Raw genomic sequence first — 12,030 nt, forward strand, 5'->3', positions numbered from 1 at the left:
AGAATGTTGAGACTATAATTTCAGGGGAAAACATAATTACTTAAAATACAGCCTCTTCTTCCTCAGAAGAACGTTTTGCTCCAGTTACAGTGCCTTGAAAAGGTATTCATACCCCTGGAAATTTTCCACATTTTGTCATGTTACATCCAAAAACGTAAATGTATTTTATTGGGATTGGAAAGAAAAAACGATAAACGGTTTTCAATTTTTTTTTACAAATAAATATCTGAAAAGTATGGCGTGCATTTGTATTCAGCCCCCTTTACTCTGATACCCCTAACTTAAATCTAACGGAACCAATTGTCTTCAGAAGTCACCTCATTAGTAAATAGAGTCCACCATTGCGTAATTTAATCTCAGCATAAATACAGCTGTTCTGTGAAGCCCTCAGAGTTTTTTTTAGAGAACCTTAGTAAACAAACCGCATCGTGAATGCCAAGGAACACACCAGACAGGTCAGGGATAAAGTTGTGCAGAAGTTTAAAGCAGGGTTAGGTTATAAAAAAAATATCCCAAGCTCTGAACATCTCACGGAGCATTGTTCAATCCATTATCTGAAAATGGAAAGAGTATGGCACAACTGCAAACCTACCAAGACATGGCTGTCCATCTGACCTGACAGGCCGGGCAAGGAGAGCATTAAATCAGAGAAGCAGCCAAGAGGCCCATGGTAACTCTGGAGGAGCTGCAGAGATCTACAGCTCAGGTGGGAGAATCTGTCCACAGGACAACTGTAGTGCACTCCACAAATCTGGCCTTTATGGAAGAGTGGCAAGAAGAAAAAACGTTGTTAAACGAAAGCCATAAGAAGTTCCACGTGGAAGAAGGTGCTCTGGTCAGATAAGACCAAAATTTGAATTTTTGGCTTAAAAGCAAAATGTTATGCGTGGCGGAAAACTAACACTAAACATCATCCCCACTGTGAAGCATCGTGTTGTGTGGATGTTTTTCTTCAGCAGGGACAGGGAAGCTGGTCAGAGCTGATGGGGGGATGGATGGAGCCAAATACAGGGCAATTTTGGAAGAAAACCTGTCAAAGTCTGCTTCACCTTCCAGCAAGACAAGGACCCTAAACATACAGCTAGAGCTACAATGGAATGGTTTCGATCAAAGCATATTCATGTGTAAGAATGACCCAGTCAAAGTCCAGACCTAAATCCAATTGAGAATATGTGGCAAGACTTGGAAATTGCTACTCCCAGACACTCTCCATCCAATCTGGCAGAGCTTGAGCGATTTTGCAAGGAAGAATGGGAAAGAATTTCACTCTCTAGATGTGCAAAGCTGAGACTATGAGACTTTTGCTTGAAAATTTTAAATGCCACTTCGCCATTTTTTCTGCACATCAATTAGCTGTTCAGTCCTTTCTTAAAGTGCTGAAAAGACATCTCATGTACAGTATAAGTTCATTTTAAGTGTTAGGTTAAGGGAGAATTACCAGTGTTGGGCTCCAGTACTGAACAGAAATGTACCATGCCAATGAATAGATCCAAGGGAGCTTAAAAAAAACAATTGATCTCTGTTCTATAAATACTTTGATAGCTTCAAACTGATATAACCCCAGTAGAGTTATGTTTATATTTGTGATGCCTTATTATGCTCCAAAAGTAAAGAGGTTTTTACACAACTACCTGGATAGACTGAATATGGTCCACATCCCAGGTACATAGAGTAAAAGGAATTCCTCAAAAGATGGGACTTTAAACAGACCATAAACAGTGGCTTAGTGACAAATGAAAACATGAAGATAATATCAAACCCATGATGATGAGAACAGCATGAAATCGGCTATTGGAATGGCCCAAAGTGACTGTCAGAGAGACAGAAGATGCCCATTGCATTTCAACATACAGAATGCAAGTCTTCTTCAGGGACAAAGGGCTAGCGAATTCCAAATATGTAGCTTTAATCACATGTGTTAGTGATTCACCCAAAAGAGATCATAACATAAAAAGGATAAGAAAAGAGCTGAACCGCCACAACTGCGCACAGCAAACAAGACAGGAAGAAGATGAAAATTGTCACAGCATACTTCCCGCGTGGGAACGTGAGATCCCACAAAGGGGCCGAAGCCTAGGATTCTTACTTCAGTATGTCCTGTAACCTAACGATTATGGGAATATAGAGGGTGCTTGTCCGCAGAGCCAGATCAATTAGGGGTGGCAGGTGAAAACTATCCTGAGTATATTGAAACACCCGAGAAGCTGGAGAGATGCCTGAATGGTCATATAAAATTCAGGTCTATAATGTGTGGCTGGAATAGCAAAGCAGATCTTGTTTTTACAGCAAGACAGAGTGGCTGCTAGTGTCTCCCAGGTGACTGCTTCACCTGGGAGACACAATCAGCCATGCTGTCTTGCCGCAGGCCTCTGCTAAAAAAATCTATAATTTTTGGGGGTTCTAAGTCATTTACTAGCAAAAATACAGATTTTTACTTGTAAACAAAAAGTGTCAGAAGAAGGCCTGGTCCTAACGTGTATAATGGCTGAAGATGCTAGTTGAATGTTGTGCTTCTCTATGTGGCCAGGCTGTGAAAAAGTCTCACACGTGTGGTATCACCATACTCAGGATGAGTAGCAGAATGTGGTTTGGAGTGTAGTTGCAAGTATGCCTTGTGTGAGAAATAACTTGTTAATATGACATTTTGGTGAAAAAAATAAAAAATCTTAATTTTCCAAAGAATTGTGGGAAATAATTACAACTTCAAAAAACTTGTCATGCCTCTTACTAAATACATTGGACTGTCTACTTTACAATAATTGATCATTTGGAGAATATTTGTACTGTCTTGACATGTTAGAGCCTCAAGAAATGAGATAGGCCGTCAGTACATCAGGTTGATCAATTTTCAATGATTGTACCATAGCTTGTAGACTCTATAACTTTCATACAGACCAAATAATATACACCAATTTGGGTTATTATTACCAAAGAAATGTAGCAGTATACATTTTAGTCAAAATATATGAAGAGAAATTACTTATTTGTAAAATGTTATAACAGAAACGACTGAGCAATTCTCATTCAAAATGTGAGAGCACTGAAAGCTGAAAATTGGCCTGGGTAGGAAGGGGGTGAAAGTGTCCAGTATTGAGGTGGTTAAACTCTCAACTGCAGAAATGAAAGTTTGAAGCTGATTGATTGCTATGAGCAGCAACTTTTCTTGTTTCAAACTTTATTGCATATAAGCCTTAGAATGCAATAGAATATTCAACAGAATATATTTTTTCTTCAGTTGTTTCCTGAAAGTTCAACAGTCTTCTATAAATTACAGCATACACAAGTTCTTAATTTGTACTAGCTCTCATTCAATGACTTTAATAGAAGAAAGAAGCAGTTTCCTAGAGAGACCTTCAGAGTGACAGAGACAGAGCTAACAGTGCATGTCAACCGTAATATAGATGACAGGTGAAGTCATCTTGTGTAGTTTAGCTTTAAATAACTGTCAAAGCAGAGAAAAGTGATCTTGGTGTTGTAAGCTCTGAGAAGTTTACCCACTGACAATCATTAAGTAGGATAGAAAAGTATTTCAGGATAATTGCATGCATTTATAACATATCAAAGAAGAAAATTGATATAGCTATAAAGATATAACAAGTGAGAATTCTGTCATAACTCCCAGTAATGCTTAAACTGTTTCTGCATCCATTACCTTGAATGGAAAGATATCTAAATTGTGTACCTTCTGAGACTCTTTTTAAAGCAGAACAATTTTTTTTGATTTAACTGTTTCCCAAAACAGTTACACTATACTACCAAAAGTATTGGGACACCTGCCTTAACACGCACATGAACTTTAATTACACCCCAGTCTTAGTCCGTAGGGTTTGGGGTGGAGGAACTTGACTGGTCTACACAGAGTCCTGACCTCAACACAATAGAACACCTTTGGGATGAAGTAGAGTGGAGACTGTGAGCTAGGCCTTCTTGTCAAACATCAGTGCCTGACCTCACAAATGTGCTTCTGGAAAAATGGTAAAACATTACCATAGACACACTCCTAAAGCTTGTGGACAGCCTTCCCAAAAGAGTTGAAGCTGTTATAGCTACAAAGGGTGGGTCAACTCAATATTCAAGGCATGCCATGAATGATAAATGCTCCAGTTGCTTGTGCTCTCAACTGAACTGTCAAGCCATCAATTGGCTGGTGTTATGACAGCATTATGACCATGCCAAATCAAACATGCTAAGATGGCAGCTTCCTTGGTTGTAAAGGATAGGAGGGTTTAGTTACAAAGAAAGTGTACATTACGTTTGTAATTCTAAGCATTTCTCGTTCTCCATTTCTAATTGGATACTGTGACCCCTTCACTGCCCCAACCTGTGTCTCCAGCCTGCATAACATGTCTGTCTTCATATTGACTTTGCCTAAATGCTACTACATAATTGAACGTTCAGTCTCTATTAAAATACTGGAATATCATTTTTTTTCATAGACATTTCAGTAACCTTATAACTCTGCATGAATCTTTTTTTGTCATGACACAGCAACAGTATGATCATTCAAAAAAACGATACCTTTTTAAAAGCTGTCCTTGACCTCCAGCTTAATGACTCTTACAAGTGGTCCTTGACCTCTAGTAGTGACTTTTAAAAATTGTCCCTGACATCCTTTTACTTTACCAACTTTTACTTGTTGTCCTAGACTTCCAGTTGATTCATTTTTTACAAGTTGTCCTTCACCTCCAGTCGAGTGAATTTTCTTGCTTTCCTTGACCTCCAGTCCAGTGACATTTACAAATTATCCTTCACCTCCAGTTCAGTGAGTTTTTCCTGCTGTCCTTGACATCCAGTTCAGTGATTTTTACAAATTGTCCTTCACTTCCAGTCCAGTGACTTTTTCCTGCTGTCTTTGGCCTCCAGTCCAGTGACTTTTACTTTCTATTCTTAACCTCTATTCCAGTGGCTTTTCCTGTTGTCCTTGACCTCCAGCCCAGTGATTTTCACTTGCTGTCCTTGACCTCCTGTTCATTCATTTTTCTTGCTGCCCTTGTCCTCCAGTCCAGCGGCTTTTCCTAGTCCGAATATATCTCTGTGATGTGTATGAGAGGTAATAAATACCAATAAGTGTTACACTTACTTAGCATGCATAGATTTGATGTAATTCCACATTTATTGAAGAAAAAAACATCTTACCAGGTGATCTATGTACATTATAAATTGCACTAATTTAAACAAACATTGTTGCAGATTCCTACATATTTCTGTTCTGAAGAAATTGTTGTTTGTTTCACCATATTCCTGAATGGGATGGTCAGTGTTTGTTACAACCACCTGGGCAGATCTCAGTGTTGTAATGAGGAAATTGTAGTTAAATCTTAGCGCAGACGCACATATTTGGGGAAATTCCATACAGCAAAGTTGCACAGAACCAATAAGAATATCTGTGAGGGGGTAAGAAGAAACCCACCTTCAACTCACCCTACTACAACCCAGAAGTACTCCTAGTACTACTACCCAGAAGTATCAGAGCTTTGCCTATCAGACTAAAACCATAAAAGTAAAGAATTACAGGCTCTTGCAGGCATATGAATTTAGATGTATAAAAATATATTGTATCTGATAATAGGTTTAACTTATATAAGTCAACTGATAAAAATACTGATAACAAACATATTGAAACCTTGTATACTAGAAGCTTATAACAAGATTCAAGAGTGTGAAAACCAAAACTGCACTTTGCAAAAGTGCTAACAGACCTTACCTAGGCTGTTGCATGCTTCGCTATTTTCCAGTCACAGTGATTGGTGGCCTGTCTAACCAATACTGTTGTATGGAACATTGCAGAACAAAACACTGGGGTTGACTTACTAAAGGAGTAAAGCATGTTCTCTTTGCAAGGAAATGTTCACAAACCTTAGTGAATAAGGCAAAGTTGCACTAACTTCTATCGCCCATGCAAAAAAATGTTTTTAATTCTGGGCACCCAAATAGGAATTTTCACCACATTCACTATGGGTGGTAAAAATGTACTTTGCAAAGTGAACATGCTCTACTCTTTGAAAACATTAGCCACACTGTCTTCCTTGCTGAAGTTGATATTTGTGTAATAGTTCCCACTGGATTTTAGAAATTTATTATCAGACTAAAATTAGAGCATATAATCTACTAATGAAGAAAAAAACATTACTTTGCAAAGTGAATGTTGGCTATGAAAAGTGTATGTTCACTAAGCTTAGTAAAAATAAGTTATGCTGTGTTCATTGTGAATACCTAAACCTTCCTACCTACACATTATGCTGTTTACCTGCATAATATGCATATATTTTTCATGTAGTTGTATGCTATCCTTTGTTGCTCTGTACACATAGCCAATAGTACATCTTCACAATCCTGTGTCAGAAGTTTCTGTTTGTGTTCAAACATGAGGCATGTGCCATGACACTGCACAGGTTTTTGCATAACCTCTGTTTGTAGTGTAAGATCTAAGAAACTGCATACCCCACAATTTCTGGGTCTCTCAGATTAGTGTTCTGCAGGTGAGAGCTAAACAGTAACTAGATCTGAAACACACACAAACAGGCAGAACAAATAACAGAGAGCTCAACATGCTGAAACAAAAATGTGTTCGTAATATCAGCACATTTTCAATGCAACAAAGACGGAGGTGAATGAATATATGGGCATAGAGGATTTGCTCAGCCATAACACTACAAACTGCAGCCACAACATGTGAGTCCACCATGACAAGGTAAGGCAAGCAAACAACACAATGAATCTAACTACAATAATACCTAATTAAAAAAAAAAAACATTTGAAGGTGTACAATGATTTTCTTAAAAAGGCAACATTTTTTTGCACACATTTTTATTTTATTTTTTTATGCTCTACGTTGCAACAGTACAAGATAGACTAAAATGACTTTCTCCTCAGCCAGATCCTGTTGAGTAAGTTAATCAAGCATCATTAAACAACAAATCACGTATTGATGATAATGATAATAGTGTTACTAGAGGTGGAGTCATCGGTACACTACTAGAATTATGCACTATCAATAAAAACAAGAAGACTTTCACTACTACTGCTCAAGTTCAACAGATTATATGTGACACGTCAAAATAAGGTAACCGAAAATCTCAAATGTATTAATATACATTAAAAATGAAGCATATAAAAAATCCTTGGCCAATGAATAATGACAGTAACACACTGGCACCACAATGCCTCATAAGTATGTAGCACTGAACCCCGAAAGGAGCTGCTGGTTTTGTTGGGCTTACCGTTACCTTCTTAACCTCGAGTACGTCTAGGGGTTTCCCAAGGTAGATGGCCCAAAAAATTGCAGAAACTGACACTGGATCCACCTTTGGGATATTTATTTGAAATGGTAGACAAAGCAGTCTCTCAATGAAGGGTAGAGGGTTAGGTAGGAAGTTTAGGTACTCTTGAAACTGCAAAAGATAGGAAGTCTCTCACTATAGAAATCTAGAGAATTACCGTTCAAAACTGGATTCTCACAGGTACCGGATAGACCTCCTCTTGCCAGGCCCATAGAGCAAAGTCTCTGCCACAGACTTGAATGTAGAACACTTGAACAAAGTCTCTGCCACAGACTTGAATGTAGAACACTTGAAACAAGTCTCTGCCACAGACTTGAATGCAACTGAGGCACGTAGACAAATTTAGAGCGCCATCATATGGTACCAGAATCTTACAGCCGGTCTGGCGATACTGTATGAGTATAGATTCACTTAGTGTCACAGATGAGAGGGCACCGGACCACCTTTGAATTCTCCTCTCAGTTACTTTGCCTAGGGCTAGCCAGCCCCAAGACTTGAAATTGGATGGATCCACACCCCAGGCCATGAGAGCCATGGGGGCTGGTCAGGAGGACCAGGACCAAGCAGACAGAAAGATCTTCTGGACCAGAACCCAGAAGCACGTGATGTCAGTACCCTAAGTACCCTAAGCACAGCAAGATGACACTCCCACTGGGCTAGTTCCCGAGAAAGAATGGCACTCAATACGCCCAGTCAAACTGCGTTCTCACACTTGCCAGTGGTGACAGCGACACCTGTGGCCAAGCAGAACCCAGTGCAATCCAGCCAGACTGGTACTGAAACCATAATTTGGTATAATTAACCCTAAAACCCTAAAAATGGAAAAACACATAGCACATGCTCTTCAGGAGCTGGCGCTACAAGTAATACATATGATATAATATTATTATAGGCTAGAAAAGCAGTCCTCCTGAAATCATTCAAAATCACATGTGCAATCTGTAAAGAAGTTGAAAAATTGTAATCCTCAATCAGACTGAAAGCCTATAGGTTCCTTGTTGCAATGCTCGTAATTCCAATGTGATGCTGTGTAAGGGCTAAATGCATATATTGTAGTGTTCCAAATAGGGTTATAGTATGTAGCAATTTATTCTGCGAAGCCAAATGATATAAATATCCACCAGAAACAGATGTGGTATCTCATATGCATGTAGTATATGAACAGTGGAGTGCGGGTAAGCAGGTGTATCAGAAAGAAACTCCAACCCTCAGCATTGGCTCATCACAGGTCCAGGGTGAGTGAGATTTAGTTCCATGTCATAAGACTGGCAACTCCATTTCAGGTAATGCATTCAGGCAGTCCATGCATAAATACAGATAAATCATTAACACTCCACTTTGGAATAGCTCTGTGACGTAAAGCCTAGGTACAAATTGGACAGCCTTCAGCAATGTACACAAGTCCTAGTGCACAAACAGGAAGTATAAAATATACTTATATATCCATGATGCTTGCATTGGACCAGCAACAAAAAGGCCTAAAGAGTTACACTGACACCCGTCGGCTTCATCAGATGCAGAATGTGAGTACACCCCTCACATTTCTTCAGTGTTGTCACATGTAAAGGTATAATAAAATATTAACAAAAATGTGAGGGGTGTACTCACTTTTGTGAGATATATATATATATATATATATCTCACAAAAGTGAGTACACCCCTCACATTTTTGTTAATATTTTATTATACCTTTACATATGACAATACTGAAGAAATTACACTTTGTTATAATGTAAAGTAGTGAGTGTACAGCTTGTATAACAGTATACATTTCTTGTCCTCTCAAAATAACTCAACACACAGTCATTAATGTCTGAACTGCTGGCAACAAAAGTGAGTACACCCCTAAGTGAAAATGTCCCAATTGGGTGCAATTAGCCATTTTCGCTCCTGGGTGTCAGGTGACACGTTAGTGTTACAAGATCTCAGGCGTGAATGGGGAGAAGGTGTGTTAAATTTGTTGTTATCGCTCTCACTCTCTCATACTGGTCACTGGAAGTTCAACATGGCACCTCATGGCAAAGAACTCTCTGAGGATCTGAAAAAAAGAATTGTTGCTCTACATAAAAATGGCTTAAGCCAGTGATGGCGAACCTTGGCACTCCAGATGTTTTGAAACTACATTTCCCATGATGCTCAACTACACATCAGAGTGCAGGAGCATCATGGGAAATGTAGTTCCAAAACATCTGGGGTGCCAAGGTTCGCCATCACTGGCCTAAGCTATAAGAAGATTGCAAGAAGAAAAGAAAAGATTGATCGCACACTTGAATCCAAAAGATGCTGTAGAATTTTCTTTATTGTCATGAGCCAGACAAAATTGCAAAGATAATTAGTTGACACATTTCACACAAAAAGAACCATGCTTTTTCACAACTGTTGTGAACAAACACGGTTCTTTCTGTGTGAAATGCGTCAACTGATCATCATTGCAATTTTGTCTGGCTCATGACAATAAAGAAAATTCTACAGCCTCTTTTGGATTCAAATGTGCGATCAATCTTTTCTTTTCATCTTGATATTGCCTACGGTGATGATCCTGGATCAGCACCTTGGATCGGGTGTGTCCATTTTTTGCTTGAAGCAGTGTGTGCACCTTTATTCTGTTATAAGAAGATTGCCTATACCTTGAAACTGAGCTACAGCATGGTAGCCAAGACCATACAGCAGTTTAACAGGACAGGTTTCACTCAGAACAGGCGTCGCCATGGTTGACCAAAGAAGTTGAGTGCATGTGCTTAGCATCATATCCAGAGGTTGTCTTTGGGAAATAGATGTACGAGTGCTGCCAGCATTGTTGCAGAGGTTGAAGGGGTTGGGGACCAGCCTGTCAGTGCTCAGGCCATACGCTGAACACTGCATCAAATTGGTCTGCATGACTGTCATACCAGAAGGAAGCCTCTTCTAAAGATGATGCACAAGAAAGCCTGCAAACAGTTTGCTGAAGACAAGCAGACTAAGGACATGGATTACTGGAAACATGTCCTGTGGTCTGATGAGACCAAGATAAACTTATTTGGTTCAGATGATGTCATGCGTATGTGGCGACAACCAGATGAGGAGTAAAAAGACAAATGTGTCTTGCCTACAGTCAAGCATGGTGGTGGGAGTGTCATGGTTTGGGGCTGCATGAGTGCTGCCGGAACTGGGGAGCTACAGTTCATTGAGGGAACTATGAATACCAACATGTACTCTGACATACTGAAGTAGAGCATGATCCCCTCCCTTCGGAAACTGGGCAGTATTCCAACATGATAACGATCCCAAACACACCTCCAAGACGACCACTGCCTTGCTAAAGAAGCTGAGGGTAAAGGCGATGGACTGGCCAAGCATGTCTCCAGACCAGACCATCTGCGTGACATCTTCAAATGGAAGGTGAAGGAGCTCTACCATCCACCAACTCTGTGATGCCGTCATGGAGGAGTGGAAGAGGACTCCAGTGGCAACCTGTGTATAGTGTCCAGTGCTCTTGATCCAAAGTGATCCGTGCTGTGCTTCTCCCCTTCTCCCAAAACAAATACAATACAATTCATTCTGTTTTTCATCCAGTGATATGAACTTCAACACTCTGTACTTCACAACATGCTGTGTTCAACGTAACCCTCCTCCACACCTGAAAACTCACCATTTCTATCAGAAAAATGGTTCAAGATGTGCTTGTATTGTCCTGGGATTAAACCATCTGAAGCTTCCACCACTACTAGTAATTATAGCTAATCACACTGGACATCCTCAGGGAGGTTCACCCAAATCTTCTTGTACTCAAAGTTAAATTTTTCCTTCCATTTGTTTCATAGATCGATCCGATTGGCTAGATCTTTGAGGCAAGGAAAAGTTTAAGGTTTGAGTAAAACTTAAGCATGGTTATAGCTTCCTGAAATACACCCTGAGGATGTCAAGTGATGAAGCGTGCCTGGGCTGAGTTATAGGAAGTGACATGATCCCTTACATTATTCTTGGAAGTGGTGCAGTACACATGGAAGTGAGTTAGACTATTGGTGATTGGGCTCACATAGAGAGACGGGGGAGCTGGTTCCTTAAAGTGATTGTGTGCATTATTCCTTTGTGCGGGGTGATTGCACTGTTACACGTGCATGAGCATGTTTTATGTTTTTATGTAAATTCTAAACTACTAAACGGTTTTACACTATGGAGGCCTTCTTCCAGTCTCCATGACATGCATGTGCTGAGCTATAATTACAAGGAGTGGTGAAAGATTTGGATGGTTTGATCCCTGGAGGATACAAGTGTGTCTTGGTCTAGAAAGGGGTCATGGAGGTCTGGTGAGTTTTTAGGTGCGAGGTGAAGGACTACACTGAGCATAGGGGGGGTTGATTTACTGAAACTGTAGATACATCTGGTGCAGCTCTGAAAAAAAACAAATGGTTTACATGTTTTTCTGCTAAACCTTTTATGAACAAGGTGAAATTAGAAGATGATTTAGTTTTAGTAAATCAACTCCAGTTTGTTGTGCAGCAAGTGTTGATGTTAATATCACTGAATGAAAAATGGAATGAATAGTATAGTGTTTGTTTGGAAAGAAGCAAGCATAGCACTAAGCTCTTTGGATCAAGAGCACTGGACACTTTATATATATATATATATATATATATATATATATATATATATATATATATATATATATATATATATATATAAAAGCATGGAAACTTTGTTGATGAATAATTTTATTATGAACTGTCTGAATTGATTTGTTTATGAATAGGGGGTAACAACACTGTTATA

Source organism: Lithobates pipiens, unplaced genomic scaffold (assembly GCF_037356315.1).
Source record: "Lithobates pipiens isolate NorthernLeopardFrog02 unplaced genomic scaffold, aLitPip1_a1.2 Scaffold_8, whole genome shotgun sequence".
Taxonomy (NCBI): domain Eukaryota; kingdom Metazoa; phylum Chordata; class Amphibia; order Anura; family Ranidae; genus Lithobates; species Lithobates pipiens.